General features: G+C 44.7%; 1 long non-coding RNA gene across 1 annotated transcript in view; it reads right to left on the bottom strand.

Moving 5' to 3' along the window:
* Positions 1-18,478, bottom strand: part of LOC138432878 (uncharacterized) — a 43,261-nt gene extending 24,783 nt beyond the window's left edge. Inside the window, exon 1 of the long non-coding RNA XR_011254016.1 lies at positions 17,932-18,478. This is a non-coding gene — a long non-coding RNA (uncharacterized lncRNA). The remainder of the gene's footprint in view (positions 1-17,931) is intronic.
* Positions 18,479-23,097: the final 4,619 nt, after the last annotated feature.

Below are 23,097 nucleotides of genomic sequence, written 5' to 3'. Positions count from 1 at the left end.
CTTCCCAACTCAGGGATTGAACTCATGTCTCCTGCTTCGGCAGGTGGATTCTTTTTTTTTTTTTTTTTAATTTTAAAATCTTTAATTCTTACATGCGTTCCCAAACATGACCCCTCCTCCCACCTCCCTCCCCAGGCAGGTGGATTCTTTACCACTAAGATACCTGGGAAGCCCAATACATGCAGATGATAAAGAAAGTGAAAGCTGAAAGTGTTAGTCTCTCAGTCATGTCAGACTCTTTGCAACCCTGGACTGTAGCCCACCAGGCTCCTCTGTCCATGGAATTCTCCAGGCAAGAATACTGGAGTGGATTGCCATTCCCTTCTCCAGAAAATCTTCCCAACCAATGGTAGAACCTGGGTCTCTTGCATTGCAGGCAGATTCTTTACTGTCTGAGCCAGCAGGGAAGCAGATGATAAAAATATATATATATATCAAATAGCTCAGAAAGATACGCAATATAAGAGTATATGTCTCTTCAAATTCAGGCTCTATCCCCTTTTCCTAAAAGCAACCCCTGCTGCCTGTTCTTTTGTATATTTCCAGAAATATATGTGTGCATACAAGCAGCCCTTTATTATACAAAGAGAGTTAAATATTTGCATTTTGTCTTTGCAATGTCTCTTGGCAAGTGTTCCAAGTCAACATATATAGAGTTCTTTATTTTCTTTTTCCTGGCTTCATAACATCCCATGGCAAGACCATATCGTGACTTATTCAACAAGTTCCCTATTAATGATTTCATAGTAGACAGAAGCTATTGAGAGAGGAAGAGAGAGAGAAAGAGAGTTTGGATGGAAAACTACAGTAAAATGAGAAGGGGCAGGGAAGAAAATCAGTACTAAAGGAGGAAATGCCTGATTCCCAGGTATATTGCAAAGAGAAAGAAAGCCTGGCTGGAGAATAGAAGTGAAAACAGAGGAGGTTCTGAATACATTGTGTGAAAGTGGGTTCAAGAAGAAGCAGAGGGGGAGTCACCCCCTGCAGGCTTAATGGGATGAGAATTTGCCCTCTAACATCTTCTTTCCTGATGATTTCATCGCAGTTTCTTATGGTCTCCCATTTTCTGCCAACCCCATCATTAAAAAAAAAAAAAATACCCCACCCAAAAGAAAACAAACATGTTGCTATTTATTCATGCAGGAAGGCCCACTGGACACAATAGACAGCAGCACCAGCCCTAATTAAATGAAATGGGGCAGGTGTAATTCAAACCACCTTGGGGAAAGTATAATCTGCCACTAAAAAATATTCCCACCGTTCAGACCACAGGGAAATCAGACCAGCCTCCTGCCCAGGTTCCCAAGCAGAGAGGCTGGACTCAGGGCAGCAAGACAAGAGGAGGTCAATTTCTCGCCAGCAGTCTCCTCCCTCCCCTCCAAGCTCGGTGCACCCCTACCCCCACTCCTCAGAGCTTGTTAACTGACAGAGCAGAGCTGCTCCCTTTGTGGGCTGGATTGTTTAGCTAATTCATGCATGGAAAATGGTTTGGTTCAGATTCCAGGCTGAGGCAACAAGATACCCACTGTAAATTCAAGCTTGGGAATTGTATCTCTTTCGCAGCTTCCAGACATAAACTGCAACCCTCCTCCTCCCCAGGCAGCTTCCGTCTCAACCTGGAAGGGGCTTCAGAGAGTCTCCAAGTTGGACCCTCTAGTTAGAGCAGATCCAGACCTAAAAGATGGGGAGGGATGCTGAAGAAACTTTCAACTAGCCTCTTAATTTAAACATGGACCCTGAGAGTCAGAAGTGAGCTTGACCTAAGGATGCTCCCTGGGTACCAGTGAAGATCATGTTGCCAAATGGAAATCTGACTGCATTCTCCACATTCCCCTTACCAGCTGCAGATGGGCTCTAGAATTAGATCTGTCCTGATACAAACTCCAACTGTACAACATTGCAGGCAGATTCTTTACCATCTGAGCCACCAGGGAAGCCCAAGAATACTGGAGTGGATAGCTTATCCCTTCTCCAGCAAATCTTCCTGACCCAGGAATCGAACTTGGGTCTTCTGCTTTACAGGCAGATTCTTTACCAGCTGACCTATCAGAGAAGCTCCATTAACTATGCAGGTTTGGATATATTGTTTGATCTCTTCCTGCCTTCATCTTCTAATCTATAAAATGGGAGAGTAATCCCTCCCCTCTCTTCCTCATACAATTACTGAAAAATTAAATGGGAAGCCCATTTCATAAAGTTCTTGGCAATAGTAGGGATTCCATAAGTGTGAATTTGTTCCCCTTCCCCAGAAGAAGAGTCCTTACCCACCCACTTTGGCCTCACTGCAGTTCGTCCTTCCAGGGTCCAGTGTAGGAGTGGGTGATCTCATGCAGAGTGTGACTGATGGGCACTAGACAAGGTCTCCACCTGTTCAAGACTCTCTCCACCACCCCCATGTCAGCTGTCTGAAACACACCACTCACGAGTCATTCTCAAAGGCCGGGAGGGCTTTAGGATCTGTTGGTTGCAATGGCTGAGAGTCTTGGCCACTCTCATTTACAGAAGGGAGTAATTGTGAAGATAACCTGAAAATGCATCTCTGCCTTGCCTCGGGGTTTCAAATGCACTTGGAACTCACGGTCCACCTCCAAGAGCAAAGTCACATCTGACTCTGATGCCATCCTGGACTGGCCAGAGCAGAGCCAAGACCTGACCCCTCGATGGCTAGAAATGGTTCTTTCTCCAGTCCTCACACTCACCCTGTCCCTGTCCAGTTGGAGCCAGTCCCATTCCCTTGACCTTGCCACTGAGCTCCAGTTTCCAGCCATTTCATCACCTCTGAACCGTCTCCAGGTTCCTCGTGTCCCTCTCAGGCTGCCCGTCAGTCAACACTCATTACTGAGCCCCAGCTCTGTTCAGATGACTGTACTCGGAACTGGACAAGGGGCGGGAGCCAGAGTCTGGCCAGGGTGGACAGAGTATCCTGGGGAGATGACCTCATGGGCCCTTCCTCCACCAAGTATTTTTAGACACCGCTTTCCTCCCTCTCCCACTCAGCTTCTCTGGCCTTCCAGAGCAACCCAGATCTCCCCCAACTTCTCCAGAGTGCTACACCTCTTCTCATCATTTTCAAAAGCTTATGGGGGATATTTACAATAAATATCCTTCCACAGACTCAACTCCTACTTTGCGGGGACTGACTCCTTTTCATTCCTATCCCAATTCTTTTCAAAAAATAAAGACTGACTCTTGTTCTCAAATTTCAAGGAACTTGGAGCATCTTTTCTCAAGGCAGGTGATCCCACCCACCTCCACAGCCTGGCCCCTCTTTATGCGGCTGTGTTGTGGTTTCCTTTGTTGTTAACCTAGTTTCGAGTCACACAGCCTAAGATCCTGGGAGCCGCTTTCCTCTCTGGTGTATGGAGAGACCCAGATCTTTTCGGAAAATTCCATGCAAGCAGCATGAAGAAATCCCAGGCTCTGATTAGCAGCAGCACATATGGATGAGAACTTGAGTCTGGGACCCAGGGTGTCAGGGTCTCCGTCTAGTCCCACCTTCACATTGCCTGCCTTTTTGGAGAAATCAACGGCTCTGAACGGTCTGAAAATATTCTCTCTTCTTTGCTTTTTTTTTTAACCCCCCAAGGCAACCTGTGGTCAAAGAACTTGACCAGTAACTTACAAATGTTAAGGAGGAGACTGCATCTCAGGACCTTGAGATGGAGGCAATTCCGATGCTGATGGACTCAGCCACCCATCTTCTCCTTCCCTTCATGCTCTGTCTCATCAGCTGTGTTGTGTGATTAGGTCACTCAGTTGTGTCCATCTCTTTGTGATCCCATGGACTGTAGCCTGCCAGGTTTCTCTGTCCATGGGGATTCTCCAAGCAAGAACACTGGAGTGGGTTGCCATGCCCTCCTCCAAGGGATCTTCTCAACCCAGGGATCTAACCCAGGTCTCCCGCATTGCAGGTGGGTTCTTTACCATCTGATCCACCAGGGAAGCCCATCTCATCAACTATAAGCACCTAATCTAAACTGAGCTCTAGGAAACCCAACTCCAGGCCATGCTCTGGTCATGGCTGCCAACCACTCAATGAGTGCCGAATCGTGAGAAAACCTTCACAATCTGCCATGAGCAGAGGGGCAGCGGTGACGTAGGAGGAGAGGAGGGTCCTGTCTCACCCCACCCAACCCAACTCCAGTGAAGATATGCACCAAATGGAAGCAGTGCTGCTAGACAAACAGCTGGCTGTCAATAAATACGTGTCCATTTCTTCTGGGTAATAAATGCTGCCGAAGTCCAAGGTGGGCTGGAGTGGGAGAAGGCAGAACTTTACCCGGGCCTGTGTAGTCAAGTAAGATCTGAATCACTGGGAAACTAGGGACAGCTCCAGCTGAGTTCAGGGCTCAGCACAGAGCACCGCTCACATTGTCCCAGATGACAGATTTGTGTGTCTCGTCTGTGATGTCCTCCTTGCCCAGAATAGCATCTGCCCGCATCCACTAACACTGTCTCCAGATCAAAGGCACCCCCTGGCGAGTACTCCCCAAGCCCTAGATCCAAAGGCTCTCCCCAACCTCAGGGCCTCCTCTCCAAGCACTTTGTTCAGAGCTCTTGGAGGGCACTTATCTCCTCTCACTGCAGGGCAGGCAGGCACCAGCGGGGCAGCCCCTTTGCCAGCCATCTGGGACATAACTGCCTCTTGCAGCCTTTGCACAATCAGAGGCACCCTGGCCGGGAGCCAGGACAGGCAGCTTCCAGGGGAGATGCTCAAGGGGACTGATTTGTGCAGCACTCATGAGACATTCTTTAGGTTTCCAAAACCTCTCTGGGAGAAATTAGAGGGAGTGTTGCATAGATTTCCCAAAGACACGTCAACCAGAGCAGAGAAATAATCTTTGGGAACTTGCTATGGCCCAATTTTTCTCCAATCAGGTAATCCCTGATGCTGCTGCTGCTGCTGCCAAGTCGCTTCAGTCGTGTCCAACTCTGTGCGACCCCATAGATGCACCCCCTGGAAGGTGAGAATACATGTAAATGTTTGCGTTCCATGCAGGAGTGTGTATTGCTTCACAACTCCCAGTTTTATCATCCCAGATCCTGTTTGAATATGATCACTCCTAGTAGGAATGAGGAGAAGGCAATGGCACCCCACTCCAGTGCCCTTGCCTGGAAAATCCCATGGGCAAAGGAGCCTGGTGGGCTGCAGTCCATGGTGTCGCTAAGAGTCGGACACGACTGAGAGACGTCACTTTCACTTTTCACTTTCATGCATTGGAGAAGGAAATGGCAACCCACTCCAGTGTTCTTGTCTGGAGAATCCCAGGGATGGGGGAGCCCGGTGGGCTGCCGTCTCTGGGGTCGCACAGAGTCGGACACGACTGAAGCGACTTAGCAGCAGCCGCAGCAGTAGGGATGAAAGGCGGTTCCTAGCCCAGAAGAAGGAGCCTCTCATCTGAGAATGTAGTAAATATTGAAATCAATAAAGCAAGCAAAGAAAAAATAAAATATAAGGATTTAAATATAATGCTTTTTAAATGTTTTTTTAATTGAAGTATAGTTAATTACACTGTCATGTAGCTTCAGGCATACAGCAAAGTGATTCTCATATATATATATATATATATATATATATATATATATTCTTTTCCAGATCCTTTTCCATTATATGTTATTACAAGACTTTGAATATAGTTCCTCCCTGTGCTATGCAATAGGTCCTTGTTGGTTATCTATTTTATGTACAGCAGTATATATCCATTAATCTCAACCTCCTAATTTATCCCTCCCCAATGAACACAATGTTTTTTTGCAAGAAATATTTGTGGAAATATACCTTAAAAATTGGGAAGAGAAAGTAGGGAAATAGGACAAGCAGGAAAAGAGAGTTTGCTTGTCACTATCACTCTTTCTACAATATGCAAAAGTTTGCCAAGGTGTATAGGACATTTTTTATTTAAAATAAGTAGACAGGTAGATGGATGGGTGATAAACAAGGAACAACCTAAGGCAGTTGTTTAAACCCACCGTTGTGGTTAGGTTTGGTGTGCCAGCCATCATATCATGAGAGGCTGACTAAACCTCATTCTCAATGCCAGAAATAGTCAGGTATCCTTTACCTCTTAATGAATAAAAAGAATAGGAGAAATCAAAAGCTGATATTTGGATCTGTTAGAAATTATTTACTGGATCAGATCAACCCCCTCCTCACTCTCCCATGTCAGATCACTTACAAAGAGAAAGGACAGGGTCATCTGGTCATCTGCAGAGACACAAGAAGTCCCTCCTGGGGGTGTTACAGGGATAGAACACATCTGTGAGAACTCCCTCGGGGATGAACCTAGTTCATATCATCATTGCAACAGGTGCTGAAGGTATGAGAAGTGGCTCCATGAAGCATCTCACATGAGGATTTGGATACAAAGTCAGCATCTAAGGCAATGCTATCATGAGGTCAGCACAAGCTTTCAATTCTGTCCACTACAGAGACCACATTAGCTCTCAGTAGGTCGAGCAAACTCCATTTTAATTCCAGGGTAGAAAGAGATCAGGGCTTCCCAGATGGCACTAGTGGTAAAGAACCCGCCTGCCCATGCAGAAGACATAGGAGACACAAGATCTGTCCTTGGGTCAGGAAGAGCCTCTGGAGGAGGGCAGGACCACCCAACTCCAGTATTCTTATCTGGAGAAATCCATGGACAGAGGAGCCTGGCAGGCTACAGTAAACGGGGTCACAAAGAGTCAGACATGAGTAAAGGGACTTAGCCCACACACGGAAAGAGATCCTGTGCAGCAAGTGAAGTCTCCAAGCAGTATTTAGGGGCCGTGGTGTAGACCTAGAGCCACCCTTCACCTAGCGAGCCCCTCATGCTGGGTGATGCTAGGGGACCGAGGCTAAAAGGTAATGGCAGATCAACCCACCCATCTCAAGCTCACTTCACTACATGCAATCAGCCTACTCTTTCTTGCTTGCTGTCTTTCAGTTTCATACATTTGAACTCATATTATTTAATTCAATGACATTTCAATGGCTGCTCATTGCTCAGTGACCAACAGTGAAAATGAAGTCACTCAGTTTTGTTGGACTTTTTGCAATCTCATAGACTGTAGCCTGCCAGGCTCCTCTATCCATGGATACTGGAGTGGGTTGCCATCTCCTTCTCCAGAGGATCTTCCTGACCCAGGTATGAAACCCAGGTCTTCTGCATTGCATGCAGACTGTTTACTGTCTGAGCCACCAGGGGAACCCCGAGTGACCAAATAGGAACATCTAACAGATAAAGGGGTAGATGACCCAGAACCACCCCCACCTCTACTGTCGTAGAAAATGTAGTTACAGAAAAAAAGGAGGAGTTAATATCTGTGATCCACCTGAGAGTCCACTGTTGGAGGTGAACTGAAATAAGATCATGATAACCAGGGCAGAAGACAACTGGTGAGATATCATCTGCATGTTACAAATTAGGCGACATCAGATAAGTGGACACTGACCATGTGAGTTTTAAGAACTTTAGCATATTAGCCAGAGTCATCTCAAAGCCATGAATTCTCCTTCTGAAGTCCTCAAGGAGAATTGGAGGGGTCAGCATTGATTGAAAGGACAAATGAATCCTTTACTAAGGCACAAACCATGTGTCAGGACGGTTCCTGGGACGGGTCCTGCAGAACCACTGTGGAAGAAAACACAAGATCACCAGCTCCCAGGAGTCTACTGTCCAACACAAGCAGGGAGATGAGCAAGCACTAACACCCCACACATTTAAATGTGTAGTGTAACAAATATAAATGCAGAGAAGAGGGAGCCACTCTGTCTCCTGAAAGAAGAGTCCAGGGAAGTAACATTTTTCAGCCCAGCTTGGCTCCTTCACAGCATCTGCTGCCAGGATACATCCACTGCAAAGCCATTTGTGGGCTGAGATAAGTATGCCTGATCCTGAACTTTCCCCACCAGTCTCTGCAGCCCTAGTCACAGGTTCCTCACGATGTCTCAAGCCCCGTGTTTGCCTTGTCCTCTGTCTTGGATGTAAGGCAAGGCTTTGGCTTCTCCAGACCACTGCTGAGCTGTCCATCTTGGCAGAACTGCTCAGAATACCATCTCTGATCCCCTGTAGAGCTCTCTGTGCTCTGGGGACCCTCCATCCTGACTCTCACCCCCTGCCAGAGGAACATGAGCCCATTCAAGCTGGCCAACTACAAGTTTACTAAGTGGAGAAGAGACATGGCTTTGCAGGTAGAGGAAGGTCTGCAAAGGGGAATCAAGGTGCAAAGCAGCATGAACATTAGGAACTGGAAGGCTCTGTGGTTGGCACATTCAGAGGATGGCAGTGGTAAAGAATCCACCTGCCAATGCAGGAGACGCAAGAGATGCAAGTTCGATCCCTGGATCAGGAAGATCCCCTGGAGAAGGAAATGGCAACCCACCCCAGTATTCTTGCCTGGGAAATCCCGTGGACAGAGGAACCTTGCGTCCATGGGATTGCAAAGAGCTGGACATGACTTAGCAACTGAGCAGGAGCACTGACCTCTCCCTACTCTAACTCCATCTGTGCATCTCTGTCAAATGAAGTTTTGAAGTTCCCTAAAATACTGCTTTCACCAAATTACTCAAGGAACTTCAGTGTCTCCCTGCTTGCAGAGTTAAGTGCCCTACCTTGGATTTCTGGGACTTTAGGTTGGTCCTACAGTACCTGATCACTATTCTCCTATGGAAGTTCTTCAAGGCATGCTCTTCACTAGCCAGGGAAACCATCTCATCACCCCCTACACATGCCAAGGCGACCCCTGCCTCCAGGCCATTGCTGATTCTGTCCCTCCAAGTCTGGGAAGACCTCAAGCTGCTTCTCCACAGTCAATCCTACTTTTCTTCCTGACTCAGCTGGAATCCCACCTCCTCTGGGCAGCTATGCTTGATTGTTTCAATGCTCTTCCCTCACCAACACTGCAGAGAGTTTAGTACTTAACTCCTTTTTTTTTTTTAATTTAATTTACATACTACATGATCATTTATTTAACATGTGCAATTCAGGGACTTCCCTGGTGGTCCAGTGGTTAAGACTTTGCCTTCCAATGCAGAGGGTGAGAGTTCAATCCCTGGTCTGGGAGCTAAGATCCCACATGCCTCTTAGCCAGAAAATCAAAACATGAAGTAAAGCAATATTGTAACAAATTCAACACAGACTTTAAAAAAAAAAAAGGTCCATGTCTTTAAAAATAAAATAAAATGTGCAGTTCAGTGGTTTTTAGTATATTCAGAGTCACTCATTAGTCACAAAATGTAACCAACATCACATCGATTTTGAAACGTTTTCATCACCCCAAAAAGACACCCCAAACCCTTGAGCAATTACCTCCTCCTTCCCCATTCCTTCCCAACCCTCCAGCCCTAGGCAGCCACTAATTTACTTTTAAACTTCTTTCTGCCTCTAAAGTGCTGCCTATTCTGGACATTTCGTATAAATGGAATCCTACAGTACAGGGTCTTTTCTGTTTAACTGATTTAACTTCTCATGTCTTCAAGTTCAGCCATGCGGCATTATGTATCAGTACTTCAGCCCTTTTTATTGTCAAATAATATTCGATGGCATGGACAGACCACATTTGATTTATCCATTCATAAAATGATAGACATTTAAGTTGTCCTCACTTTTTAGCTATTATGAACAATGCTACTATGAATATCCATGTACAAGCCTTTGTGTGACATGTTTTCAGTTATCTTGAGTCTATACTAGGAGTGGAATTGCTGGGTCTTATGTTAACTCTATGCAGAAGGCAATGGCACCCCACTCCAGTACTCTTGCCTGGAGAATCCCAGGGACGAGGGAGCCTGGTGGGCTGCAGTCCATGGGATCGTTAAGAGTCGGACACGACTGAGCAACTTCACTTTCACTTTTCACTTTCATGCATTGGAGAAGGCAATGACACCCCACTCCAGTGTTCTTGCCTGGAGAATCCCAGGGATGAGGGAGTCTGCTGGGCTGCCGTCTATGGGGTCGCACAGAGTTGGACACGACTGAAGCGACGTAGCAGCAGCATGTTCACTCTATGTTTAACTTTTTGAGGAACCCCCAGGCTATTCTGCATAGAGACTGTACTACTTCACACACCTGCCAGCAATGTATGCCGTGAGCTCAGTTGTGTTCCCCTGGACTGTAGCCCACTAGGCTCCTCGGTCCATGGGATTTTCCAGGCAAGAATACTGGAGTGGGTTGCCATTTCCTCCTCCAAGGGATCTTCCCAACCCAGGGATCGAACCCACATCTCCAGTGTCTCCTGCACTGCAGGCAGATTCTTTACCCACTGAGCCACTGAGGAAACCAATGTATTATAGGTCTCATTTCCCACATCCACACTAACACTTGTTACTATTATTATCTGACATTTTAATTATAGTCACGAAGGTGGAGAGCTATTTCACTGTGGTTTTAATTTGCATTTCTCTGATGGCTAACAAGGTTGAAAATATTTTCAAATACATATGAGTATAAATATATATATATATATATATATATATATATATATATATATATACACATACATACCTATAGGGGCTTCCTAGGTGGTCCTAATGGTAAAGAAACTGCCTGCCAATGCAGGAAACGTAAGAGACACAGGTTTGATCCCTGGGTCAGGAAGATCCCTGGAGGAGGGCATGGCAACTCACTCTAAGCTATGGTTTTTCCAGTAGTCATGTATGGATATGAGAGTTGGATCACAGAGAAGGCTGAGTGCCAAAGAATTGATGTTTTCAAATTCTGGAGTTGGAGAAGACTCTTGTGAGTCCCTTGGACTGCAAGGATATCAAACCAGTCAATCCTAAAGGAAGTCAATCATGCATATTCATTGGAAGGACTGATGCTGAAGCTGAAGCTCCAATACTTTGGCTACCTGATGCGAAGAGGTGACATTAGAAAAGACCCTGATGCTGGGAAAATTGAAGGCAAAAGGAGAAGGGGACGACAGAAGAAGAGATGGTTGGATGGCATCACTGACTTGAGGGACATGAGTTTGAGCAAACTCTGGGAGATGGTGAAGGACAGGGAAGCCTGGTGTGCTATGGTCCACGGGGTCGCAAAGAGTCGGACACGACTGAGCAACCAAACAACAACAGCTATATATATATATATATATATACACACATGAGAATTGCGTATTCGTATCCTTTCCCAATTTTTAATTAGATTTTCTTTTTATTGTTAAGCTGTGATTTCTTTATACATTCTAAATATAAGTCCCTTTTCAGATATATAATTTGGGAAATATTTCCTGCAATTCTGTAGGTTATCTCTTTACTTTCTTATTGATATCCTTTGAAGCACAAAAGTTTATAACTTTGATGAAGTCAATTTGCCTGTTTTACTTAACTCTTTAATATTTAACTGTATTCTACTCCTGAAATCTCGTCTCTGTGTTTCAGGTTGATCTAGCAGTTCTGAAGGCAGGAGAAGAAGGGGACGACAGTGGATGAGATGGTTGGATGGCATCACTGACTCCATGGACATGAGTCTGAGCAAGCTCTGGGAGTTGGTGATGAACAGGGAAGCCAGGCTTGTTACCGTCCATGGGGTTGCAAAGAGTCGGACACTACCGAGCTACTGAACTGAACTGAAGTAGTTCCATCTAGACTTACGATGAGGGTTCACAGGCTGTGTTCTGGATGTTAAAAGGCAGAATAGAAACTAATCCTGAAGGAAAGGAACAAGGGAAATGATATGATAGTAATATTCTGTGTTGGGGAAAGTGTGTGTGTGTGTGTGCACGCACACGCGTGCATGTTAATTGCTCAGTCATATTCTCTTTGCAAGCTCATGGACTGTAGCCCACCAGGCTTCTCTGTCCATGGAATTCTCCAGGCAAGAATACTGGAGTGGGCAGCCACTCCTTCTCCCTGGGATCTTCCCTACACAGGGATCAAACCCATGCCTCTTGCATTGCAGGTGGATTCTCTACCATCTGAGTCACCAGGGAAGCCCACAAGAAAGTAGGGAGTATTAATGGTAGAGAAGAGTTAGAGTCTTAGATTAAAATAGATGTGGGTTCAAATCACAGCTACACCACATTCTATCGGTTGTATGACTTTAGGCAAGTTACATAATTTCTCTAACCTTTCTTATAAAAGGGATAAATAATAAAGTGGGTATAACGGATGAAAAGGTTACATAATATCTGCCTAAAAGGGTTTTGATGAAGATAAAAGAGATCAAGCATATAGAGCTTAGTACGGACCTAGCACAACTATTTTGTTCTTGTTGTTCTTTGTTGTTTAGTCACTAAGTCATGTCCAACTCTTTGCAACCCCAAGGACTGTACCTGGCCAGGCTCCTCTGTCCATGGGATTCCCCATGCAAAAATACTGGAGCGGGTTGCCATTTCCTTCTCCAAGGGATCTTCCTGACCCAGGAATTGAATGCATATCTCCGGTACTGGCAGGCATATTCTTTACTACGGAGCTACCTGGGAAGCACAACAATACTTAGAATAACTGCAGGGTTGGGTTTTTTGTTGTTGTTGTTGTTGTTTTTCCTAAAACTAAGTGGACTCCATACGGTAAATATCAGTTATGCATTAATTAGCACTTAAGGTTTTTATTTTAAGTACTTGGAACATGGAACACTCACTTAAAGTTCCTAACCATGAATATTCCATAATGTGGAGCTCAGGTGACAATGAAGGAAATTATGGCATCCTCAGTGATTGAAAAAAGAAGAGAACTTCTCATTTAATCCAACCTCTTAATTTTTCAGTCCAGTCTCCAGAAGACTCTTAAGGCACAGACCCTACCCCCTCACCTGATTCCCTGCTAAGGTAGAAGCATTTGAGTAGGAATTAACTTTCCTGTATCTTCAGGATTTGAGAACATTCCCTTGGATGGATTAGGAATCTGGTCAAATGTAGAAATTCGGGGAGTTTTCTTTTCTTTTCTTTTCCTTCTTTTGTCTTTTGAATGTGATTCAATGTCAAGCGAAACAACCAGGTGAAATACTGCAGGTCTGCCCAAGACCCACCTCCTTCCCTTACTCACCATCATCAAAGTCAACAGGCATTTATTAATAAGCACGTATGCCTGACACCACGCTGGGTTCTGTGCAGGGGCAATACAAGAGTCCCTGACCTGCGGGAGTGGACAAGCTCAGGCAAAGCCTTGCTGAGCTACTTCCAGGCAGCCCCAGGGAGGACTGGGGGATGGATGAAGAAGGGGAAACAAAGGAGGGGTCAGGAATCCCAACCAGAGTGGAGCCTGAGAATGTGGACAGTACCTGATAAGATCAACCTAGGCTGCAGTCTTGCAGGCTGTGTGGGGGTGGGGGTGAGTTAACAAATGCACGACCTAGCGTCCTATTCACACTTTTTTTTTCTCCACACTTTTCTTTTAACGCTAATTATTTGTTGGACTCAGTACAACTTTGTGTTCCTCAGAATGTATTTCAAGCTGGAATTCAGGTTGAATCTGACTCCCCAGGGAGAAATTGATGAAATCCAAAAATACTTCATTTTTTCACCACATTAACAGTGCTCCAATTAGGCGGAACGTTCTGAAAGCAATCATCTTTCAAAATGGTTGCTTACAAACATTAAAAAAAAAAAAAAATACCTCCCTAAATTTACAAATCATGCTTCTTCTCAGCTACAGACCCCATCACTCATCTCTGGGGTTATACTCCATATATTCATTGAGAGAAAGAGAGTTTGAGGAGACCAAATATAAATGAAAGTCCTTTTAAGGTGATGACCTGGAGGCCTTCCTGCAGGCGGTGTGCTTTGTTAGGAACAAACTAATTACAAGCCCCAGGCTCTACCCTGTTTGTGAATGTAATTATGGAACTAAGTACTCAGAAAGTGTAGGCCTTCTTCTGGGAAGAGAGAAGTGACTTTCTGGTGTCTTACAATGATTAAACTGGGGAGATTCTGAGAAGTCTGATTTCTTCACCCCTTGTCATTCTTTCCATCACAGGCTTTGAGATCAATTTTTAGAATCTCTAACATATGGCATTTATTTTCTCTTCTCCATTCAGCGCAGGGTGTGTTCATAGCTCTTCCCCAAGCTTCTCGACCCTGTTCCCCAGGCTCTGTATGGCCCAAAGTTCTCTTAGTTTTCCCTTTGACAAAAATGTTAACCCTGGAGCTCAGAAACCAGAAAGCAAGCAAAAGGAAACCCCTAACCTCGGCCCCTGGAGAAGAATAGGCTGCTGTGAGCCCAGAGGTTGCCTGCTTTGCCCCACCCCACCCCCACTCTCCCCCTCCCCCAAAGCCCAGGCTCCTTCCTCCCCATCGAAGGCCATGGGCCCCACCCCACCCCCCATCCCAGCCTTGCTCCTGTCACCCGCCTGGAGGAGTTAAAACAAACAGTCTTTTGGAAACTCGGTGAAAGAAAACGGCTGAGTCAGGCCTTCTGTTTAAATAGTCCCCACCTGTTCTCCCAGCCCTGGCCTCCCCCCCGACTCCCACCCTGGGCTCCCCCACTTCCCTTTCTCTTTTCTTTCTTTTCCCCTTTGTTGCTCATTTTCAAAAGGGCAGAGTTGACAGCTCTCGCCTTGAGCAAAGCCAACCCGGGGAGCCAGCCAGGAGCCGCCTGGTGCTGCTGACCCAGCGCTCTCCCCCGTGGCTCCCCCGCCACAGCCTGCACGTGGCTGGGCCCCCGGCAACCCGGGAGGGGAGAGAAAGGGAGGGGGGAGCCAAGGTCCCCAAGAAAGAGAGCCCCACCCCTCCGCTTACCCTTGTATCCCCAGGACCCAGCACCCAAGCACCAGGCCCAGCGGGATTCGTGAAGCCAGTGGAAGGAGGGAATGAGAGGGAGGGTGTGAGAGAGAACAAAGGCAGACAGACAGACCTTCACCAAGGAACCAGACCTCCTGTCATCTGGAACCCTCCGTGGCCCCATACACTTGGTGCTGTGTGGAAAACTAGGGTCTTGGCATTGCAGGAAATGGTTTAGTTGCCCATATTCAAAATTGAGGAAATGTTTCTAAAGTGGCATAAATTGTGTTAGAGACAAGGCCTGAACCCACTTAAGTGCCCTCAGGGCACACATGCAGCCTTCTAGAACTCCCTTGTGCTTCCTTGGAAGACTGGCAACCTCTCCAAGCCCTGTTCCTGGCACTGGAAGTCAAAAGCCTTTTTGTTTTTTTAATTAAAGTTTGTGACAGCTTCATGTGAATCTACAGTTTTGAGAAAACTGGAGGCTCATCTGCAGTTGTAAGAAATAATACAGAGAGATTCCTTGTACCGTTTTACTCAAGTCCCCCAGGGTGACATCTTGTAGACCTGTAGTGCAATATCACAGCTAGCATGCTGCTGTTTATACAGACAAGATGCAAAAGGTTGCCATCACCTCAAGGGTCCCCTGTTGGCCTTCTAGAGCCACACCCCCTCTTCCCATTCTACCCTCTCCTCAACTGGTGGCAACCACCAATCTGCTCTCCATTTCTAAAATTCTATTATTTCAAGAATGTTATATACCTTTACATTGAAAAGAATAAAATACCTAGGAATAAACCTGCCTAAGCTTATTTAACTTATATGCAGAGTATATCATGAGAAACACTGGGCTGGAAGAAGCACAAGCTGGAATCAAGATTGCCAGGAGAAATATCAATAACCTCAGATATGCAGATGACACCACCCTTATGGCAGAAAGGGAAGAAGAACTAAAAAGCCTCTTGATGAAAGTGAAAGAGGAGAGTGAAAAAGTTGGCTTAAAGCTCAACATTCAGAAAACGAAGATCATGGCATCTGGTCCCATCACTTCATGGGAAATAGATGGGGAAACAGTGGAAACAGTGTCAGACTTTATTTTGAGGGGCTCCAAAATCACTGCAGATGGTGACTGTAGCCATGAAATTAAAAGACGCTTACTCCTTGGAAAGAAAGTTATGACCAACCTAGAAAGCATATTCAAAAGCAGAGATGTTACTTTGCCAACAAAGGTCCGTCTAGTCAAGGCTATGATTTTTCCAGTGGTCACATATGGATGTGAGAGTTGGACTGTGAAGAAAGCTGAGCACCGAAGAATTGATGCTTTTGAACTGTGGTGTTGGAGAAGACTCTTGAGAGTCCCTTGGACTGCAAGGAGATCCAACCAGTCCATTCTAAAGGAGATCAGTCCTGAGTATTCTTTGGAAGGAATGATGTTAAAGCTGAAACTCCAGTACTTTGGCCACCTCATGAGAAGACTTGACTCATTGGAAAAGACTCTGATGCTGGGAGGGATTGGGGGCAGGAGGAGAAGGGGACAACAGAGGATGAGATGGCTAGATGGCATCACCGACTCGATGGACATGAGTTTGAGTAAACTCCGGGAGTTGGCGATGGACAGGGAGGACTGCCGTGCTGCGATTCATGGGGTCGCAAAGAGTCGGACACGACTGAGCGACTGAACTGACTGACTGACTGAAGGAGGAACAGAGTGCCTGCTACTGAGCAGAGCTTGTCTTATGAGAGGGGAAGAAGAGAGAACATAGGACTTCTCTCATGCTCAGCTCCAGATCCCCAATATTTCCTTGTTTATCCACAAACTTTCTCCCTTCCCACACCAGACCTGTTGCCTGCTGTTCCATTCCAAGGGACACACACCCTCAGCCTCTCTGGGCCTTATCCTATCCCTCCCCAGATAGTATCAAAGACTCGAAAAGTCTCCATTTGGCAAACTCGAACTTCAGCCCAGCCTGACTCATGAAAAAGACAAAGAAATTTTGGGATTTTGAACTTGTCCATTCACTGAAATCTAGCAGTTAATTAATAGAAACACATGGGTGCTGCCCCTCTTACACCCAGACACTGCTCTGCAAAATCAGGCATTTGGAATTGCATCCACTTATTAATGAGCTAGGCTTTTCTTCACTCTAGAAAGAGAACAGCCTAGACTGTAGATGAAGGAGCTCCAGAGAAACAACATCAAAAGAACCCCTCATGAAGATGTAAAAGTGAAGCGACAATTACCTAATGAGCAGTTCTTAAGTGAAAAGTGAATCAGAATCACCTTGAGGGGAGGGGTTTGCTTTCCTGGTGACTCTGTGGGAAATAATCTGCTTACCAATGCAGGAGACAGGGGTTTCGATCCCTGGTCCAGGAAGATCCCACATCCCTCGGAGCTACTAAGCCCATGAGCCACAAATATTGACCCCGTGCTCTAGAATCTGGGAGCCTCCTACTGAGCCTGTGTGCCACACCTACTGAAGCCGGGAAGCTCTAGAACCTGTGCTCCACAACAAGAGAAGCCATCACAATGAGAACCCCACACACTGCAACTAGAGAAAGCCCACACAGCAGCGAAGACCCAGGACAGCCGTAAATAAAGAAATAAAATTATTGTTTTTTAAAAAAGAATCAGCTGGAAAATTGTTTTCAACCTACACACACAGTCCACCCTAGCCAGCTGGCAAACACATGCAACAGAAACATTCTCTACCCCATCAGAATTATAATTCTGTAAGGACCTGGCCTTGAAAGCTTAATCTGTGAGGGCATCAGGATACAACTTAACCAATATGCAAACCACCCCGAATACACAAATATTTGATCTACTATTTTACCAACTAGTTAGGCTTTGGCATGAAGCCAAGATTAAGAAGCTGGGCTAAGCAGGAAGACGCCTGTAATCAGTGGTCTCCCCCGAAGTAAGTCCTTTCTCACCTGAATGTGGCGTCCCTCACCCTAGCCTGTTTCTCATTTTACACATAGAGTTGGGCAATACAGGTAGATGTAAAGAATAAATGAAAAAAAAAAAAAAAAGAATAAATGAATTGTCAGAACCCCAGAGATTTCCATAGGGAGAGCAAAGAAAATATCCTACTGACAAAATGGTCTTCTGAAACACCAAGAACACCTCATTCATTCATTTAACAAATGAATCAGCAGGACTTCCCCAGCAGTACTGTAGTTAAGACTCCACACTTCCAATACAAGGAGCATGGGCTCAATCCCTGGTGGGGGTACTAAGATCCCACATGCCGTGTGGTGCCATTAACAACAACAAAAAAAAATTTAAATTACCCATTTCATGCTTCTAAGGGTGTTCCCTTCTTATCATAGGGAAGATGTTGAAGATCATATCCATGTTTTGTCACCTTCCAACTCTGGAAGCTTCATATGTACCATATGCACCAAATATGCACCATATGTAATTCCAGTCTCCACATTTTCAGCATGGAGAATCCTCTGTAAAGCAGACAGAATGTCTTCCATAAGCCGGGTTATGCTGTGAACTTCTCTGTTATTTTTATTTGAGACCCAGCAGGTAGCATGTTTTGGCACCAAGTTTGGATGAGGAGGGCAGGGCAGTGACTTCTGGTTTAAACATCCTTCTTGAAGCTCAGTATGGCATTGGCTTCCTTCTGCCACACCTAATGGCACTGTCTTCAGGAAACAGTCTGCAAAACTCTTAGTTTCTGTTTTTAGGGCTGCAAAATTCCAACCAAAATTAAAGAAGTCCTGCCTGACCCTAAAAAGTCACGGTGAAGAATTTCCCACCTCTCAAATATGTGTAACAAATTTAACAGATTTTTTTGATTATAAAAGCAGCACACGTTCATGTAGAAATCTGTAAAATAAAGAAAAGGGACAGAAGAAAACAATCAGAATATGTGTATCTATCTACATAAATATTTCAACATAATCAGGATCATACCATATCTCTTCTGCTTTTTTTGGTGTATCTTCTGCTTTTTTGGAATATTTCTCCTGTCAATTATGTAGATCTTTGCCAACATGATTTTTAATTGGAGATGGCATGCTATCCTGCGAGTGTATCATGATTTATTAAAGCTACCCTTTATCATTGACAATTTGTGCTATGCTTAGTCATTCAATTGTGTCCAACTCTTTGCGACCCCATGGACTGTAGCCCACAAGGCTCCTCTGTCCATGGAATTCTCCAGGCAAGAACGCTGGAGTGGGTTGCCATTTCCTTCTCCACGTTGGCAGTTTAGTCCACTTCTAATTTTTCACTACTTCAAGCTATCCTCTGGAAAGGTGTTACATATTGATCCTAATCTATAGTTCATTACAGAGGAAAAGGTTGTCAAAGATAAATCGAGTCTTTGGCATGCTCCTTTCATGATTACTAACAAATATCTAACTGACATCCATGTAAGATGATAACTATGATGGGAACAAGGAGAAAAACCAAGGGAAACTGAAAGAAACCTATATAAAAGACTGAAGGTGGTGTTTCAATGAATTTGGAGAAGTATAAGTACATCAACCAACTAAATGATAATTCATCAAACCTAAAGCGCATTCATTGTAAGATGTGCCATTTATTAATAGTTAAGGTCCCACTTAGGAAGAAAAAAAAAATTGCCAAGGTACCAATTGTGACCAATATTCAGGTAGTTCAAAAGACCAAATGCCCAAGGAAGAAAGCCCTGCTAAAGAGACGCTGAACAGGAATAGAATTTGGGTTGGAAGGAGTGATGAAGTGGCAGAGAGAAAGGCAGTTTCACCCTAAAACCAACACCAGTGGTAAGAACATAACTCTTTAGACAGCACGCTATTCTTTAGTTAACTTCACTCGCAGCTCCCTGACTTCATCAGGCTGTTTCATCCTTCTGTGCCTTTTCAAAAACAGTTTTCTGCTTGAAACACCTGTAATCATCCAGAAAATGCAACTTTTTCTTTTTAGACTTGCCTTTTGGGGGACCTTCCCTGACCTGCTCTAGGAGGAGATGGAGTCTCCAGCACCTGAAGAGAACATTGCTCTCTCCTTGGACCCAACACTGACTCTGCTGACTAGCTCCTGTGTCAACCATAGCCCTCCCAGAAGATTAAAAAGCTGGGCAAAGACAGAGCCCCAAGAAAGGGCATCTTGTGTGGTTTTGTGACTCTGGAGGCCAGAATCTTGTCTGATTGTCAAACCAGGTTCTCACAGCCTGGAAGCAATAACCTGAACCCGCAGCATTTTAACTCAGAGCTGTCTGAAGATGCCCAGATGGTTTGATGAGGCAGGCAGAGCCCCAACTCCCCAACTCCTGACATTTTACTAAGCCATTAACTTTACCTACCCAAAGCAAACACACGTCTGGGGGGGGGAGGGTCTCATCATCTGCCAGTTTTTCCTCCCACTGAAGCATAAAAAGCCTCAACTTTTAGAGAACAGACTGTTGAGTCCTGGCCTGTCTTCCAAGCTGCCCTCACAGCTCCTCTCTCCTTACCTGTGCATCCCATGGCTTACTCGTCATCTCCCACCCTCACTTACTAAAGCTCAAATTACTCAGTCTGTTTAATTAAACAAACAACAAAAAAAAATCAAACCTTGCCCTAGTAATAAAACAGTGCAAAAGTTTGAGCCTGTGGCAGCTCTTGGGCTAATCCAGGCATTAAGATCTCAGACTCTCAGTGTTCTCTACTGCCAGGCTTGGAGGATTATTTCAAATTCTTTTTGGAGGGAAAGAGAAGGTCCTATTTGGAGACTAGGTTACAAATGGATTTGGTGTTCATCCCTCAGGACCTGTAGTGATTTGGGAACTTCACTGTTTAACTGTTACGCCCACTCCCTTGTGGACACCAGTAGTCCTGAGTAAGCATACCATGTTTTAATCACAAATTTGCTTTGGCGTAACTGGAGGTCTGAAACTATGTCTTGATTATCTTCAAATGCATGGTGCCTACAACTCATAACAGGTAATTAATTTAAGTGAATGAATGCATGATTCAAGCACTGAGGATGATTCAAACTGGATATAATTTACTAACTCTTGGGGAGCTCTCGGCACTGAAGTTTGAGTTAATCATGCTCCCACACCAGCAGCCCCATCATGTGCCATCCTCATGTAACCACTTGTCCCCAAAAGACATTTCTCTTGGTCCACTGGTTTCTTTCTGTTTCCTTTTTTCACTGTTCCTCATTTCATCCTCTCCACACTCCCCTCAACAAACACATAGAGTCTGAAATGCAGTACTTAGGTGCAATCTCAAAAATAACAGAATGACCTCTGTTCATTTCCAAGGCAAACCATTCATTATCACAGTAATCCAAGTCTATGCCTCAATCACTAATGCCGAAGAAGCTGAAGTTGAATGGTTCGATGATGACCTACAAGAACTTCTAGAACTAACACCAAAAAATATGTCCTTTCCATCATAGGGGACTGGAATGCAAAACTATGCAGTCAACAGATATCTGGAGTAGCAGGCAAGTTTGGCCTTGGAGTACAAAATGAAGCAGGGCAAAGGCTAATAGAGTTTTGCCAAGAGAATCCACTGGTCATAGCAAACACCCTCTTCCAACAACACAAGAGAAGACTGTACACATGGACATCATCAGATGGTCAATATTGAAACAATATTGATTATATTCTTTGCAGCCAAAGATGGAGAAGCTCTATACAGTCAGCAAAAACAAGACCAGGAGCTCACTGTGGCTCAGATCATGAACTCTTTATTGCCAAATTCAGACTCAAACTGAAGAAAGTAGGGGAAACCACTAGACCATTTAGGTAAGACCTAAATCAAATCCCTTATGACTATACAGTGGAAGTGACAAATAGATTCAAGGGATTAGATCTGATAGACAAAGTACCTGAAGAACTATGGACAGAGGTTCGTGACATTGTACAGGAGGCAGTGATCCCCAAGAAAAAGAAATACAAAAAAGGCGAAATGGCTGTTCTGAGGACTTACAAATAGCTGAGAAAAGAAGAAAAGCAAAAGGCAAAGCAGAAAAGGAAAGACATACCCATCTGAATGCAGAATTTTAAACAATAGCAGGGAGAGATAAAAAAGCCTTCCTCAGTGATCAGTGCAAAGAAATAGAGGAAAACAATGGAATAGGAAAGACTAGAGATCTCTTCAAGAAAATTAGAGATACCAAGGGAACATTTCATGCAAAGATGGGCACAATAAAGGACAGAAATGGTAGGGACATAACAGAAGCAGAAGATATTAAGAAGAGGTGGCAAGAATACACAGAAGAACTGTACAAAAAAGATCTTCATGACTCAGATAACCACGATGCTGTGATCACTCATCTAGAGCCAGACATCCTGGAATGTGAAGTCAAGTGGGCCTTGGGAAGCGTCACTACGAACAAAGCTAGTGGAGGTGATGGAATTCCAGTTGAGCTATTTCAAATCTTAAAAGATGATGCTGTGAAAGTGCCGCACTCAATATGCCAGCAAATTTGGAAAACTCAGCAGTGGTCTCAGGACTGGAAAGTGTCAGTTTTCCTTCAAATCCCAAAGAAAGGCAATGCCAAAGAATGCTCCAACTACCACACAATTGCAGTCATCTCACATGCTAATAAAGTAATGCTCAAAATTCTCCAAGCCAGGCTTCAGCAGTATGTGAACTCAGATGTTCAAGCTGGATTTAGAAAGGTAGAGGAACCAGAGATCAAATTGCCAACATCCACAGGATCATAGAAAAAGCAAGAGAGTTCCAGAAAACCTTCTACTTTATTGACTACACCAAAGCCTTTGACTGCTTGGATCACCACAAACTGTGGAAAATTCTGCAAGAGATGGGAATACCAGACCACCCTACCTGCCTCCTGAGAAATCTGTATGTAGGTCAAGAAGGAAAGCTTAGAACTGGACATGGAACAATGGACTGGTTCCAAATTGGGAAAGGAGTACATCAAGGCTGTATACTATCACCCTGTTTATTTAACTTATATACAAACCACATCATGTGAAATGCCGAGCTGGATGAAGTACAAGCTGGAATCAAGATTGCCAGGAGAAATATCAATAACCTCAGATATGCAGATGACAACACCAGAAAGCAAAGAGGAAGGTGAAAGAGGAGGGTGAGAAAGCTGGCTTAAAACTCAACATTAAATAAACAAAAATCATGGCATCTGGTCCCATCACTTCAGGGCAAATAGATGGGGAAACAATGGAAACAGTGAGAGACTTTATTTTCTTGGGCTCCAAAATCGACTGCAGATGGTGACTGCAGCCATGAAATTAAAAGACACTCGCCTCTTGGAAGAAAAGCTATGATTAACCTAGATAGTATATTAAAAAGCAGAGACATTAATTTGCTGACAAAGATTCGTCTATTCAAAACTATGGTTTATCCAGTAATCAGGTATGTATGTGAGATCTGGACCATAAAGAAAGCTGAGTGCTGAAAAACTGATGCTTTTGAACTATGGTGCTGGAGAAGACACTTGAGAGTCCCTTGGACTGCAAAGAGATCAAACCAGTCAATCCTAAA

This window comes from Ovis canadensis, chromosome 2 (assembly GCF_042477335.2).
Source record: "Ovis canadensis isolate MfBH-ARS-UI-01 breed Bighorn chromosome 2, ARS-UI_OviCan_v2, whole genome shotgun sequence".
In the NCBI taxonomy this organism is placed as follows: Eukaryota; Metazoa; Chordata; class Mammalia; order Artiodactyla; family Bovidae; genus Ovis; species Ovis canadensis.
The sequence above is the reverse complement of the archived record's forward strand: the minus strand, read 5'-3'. Positions and strand labels throughout refer to the sequence as shown.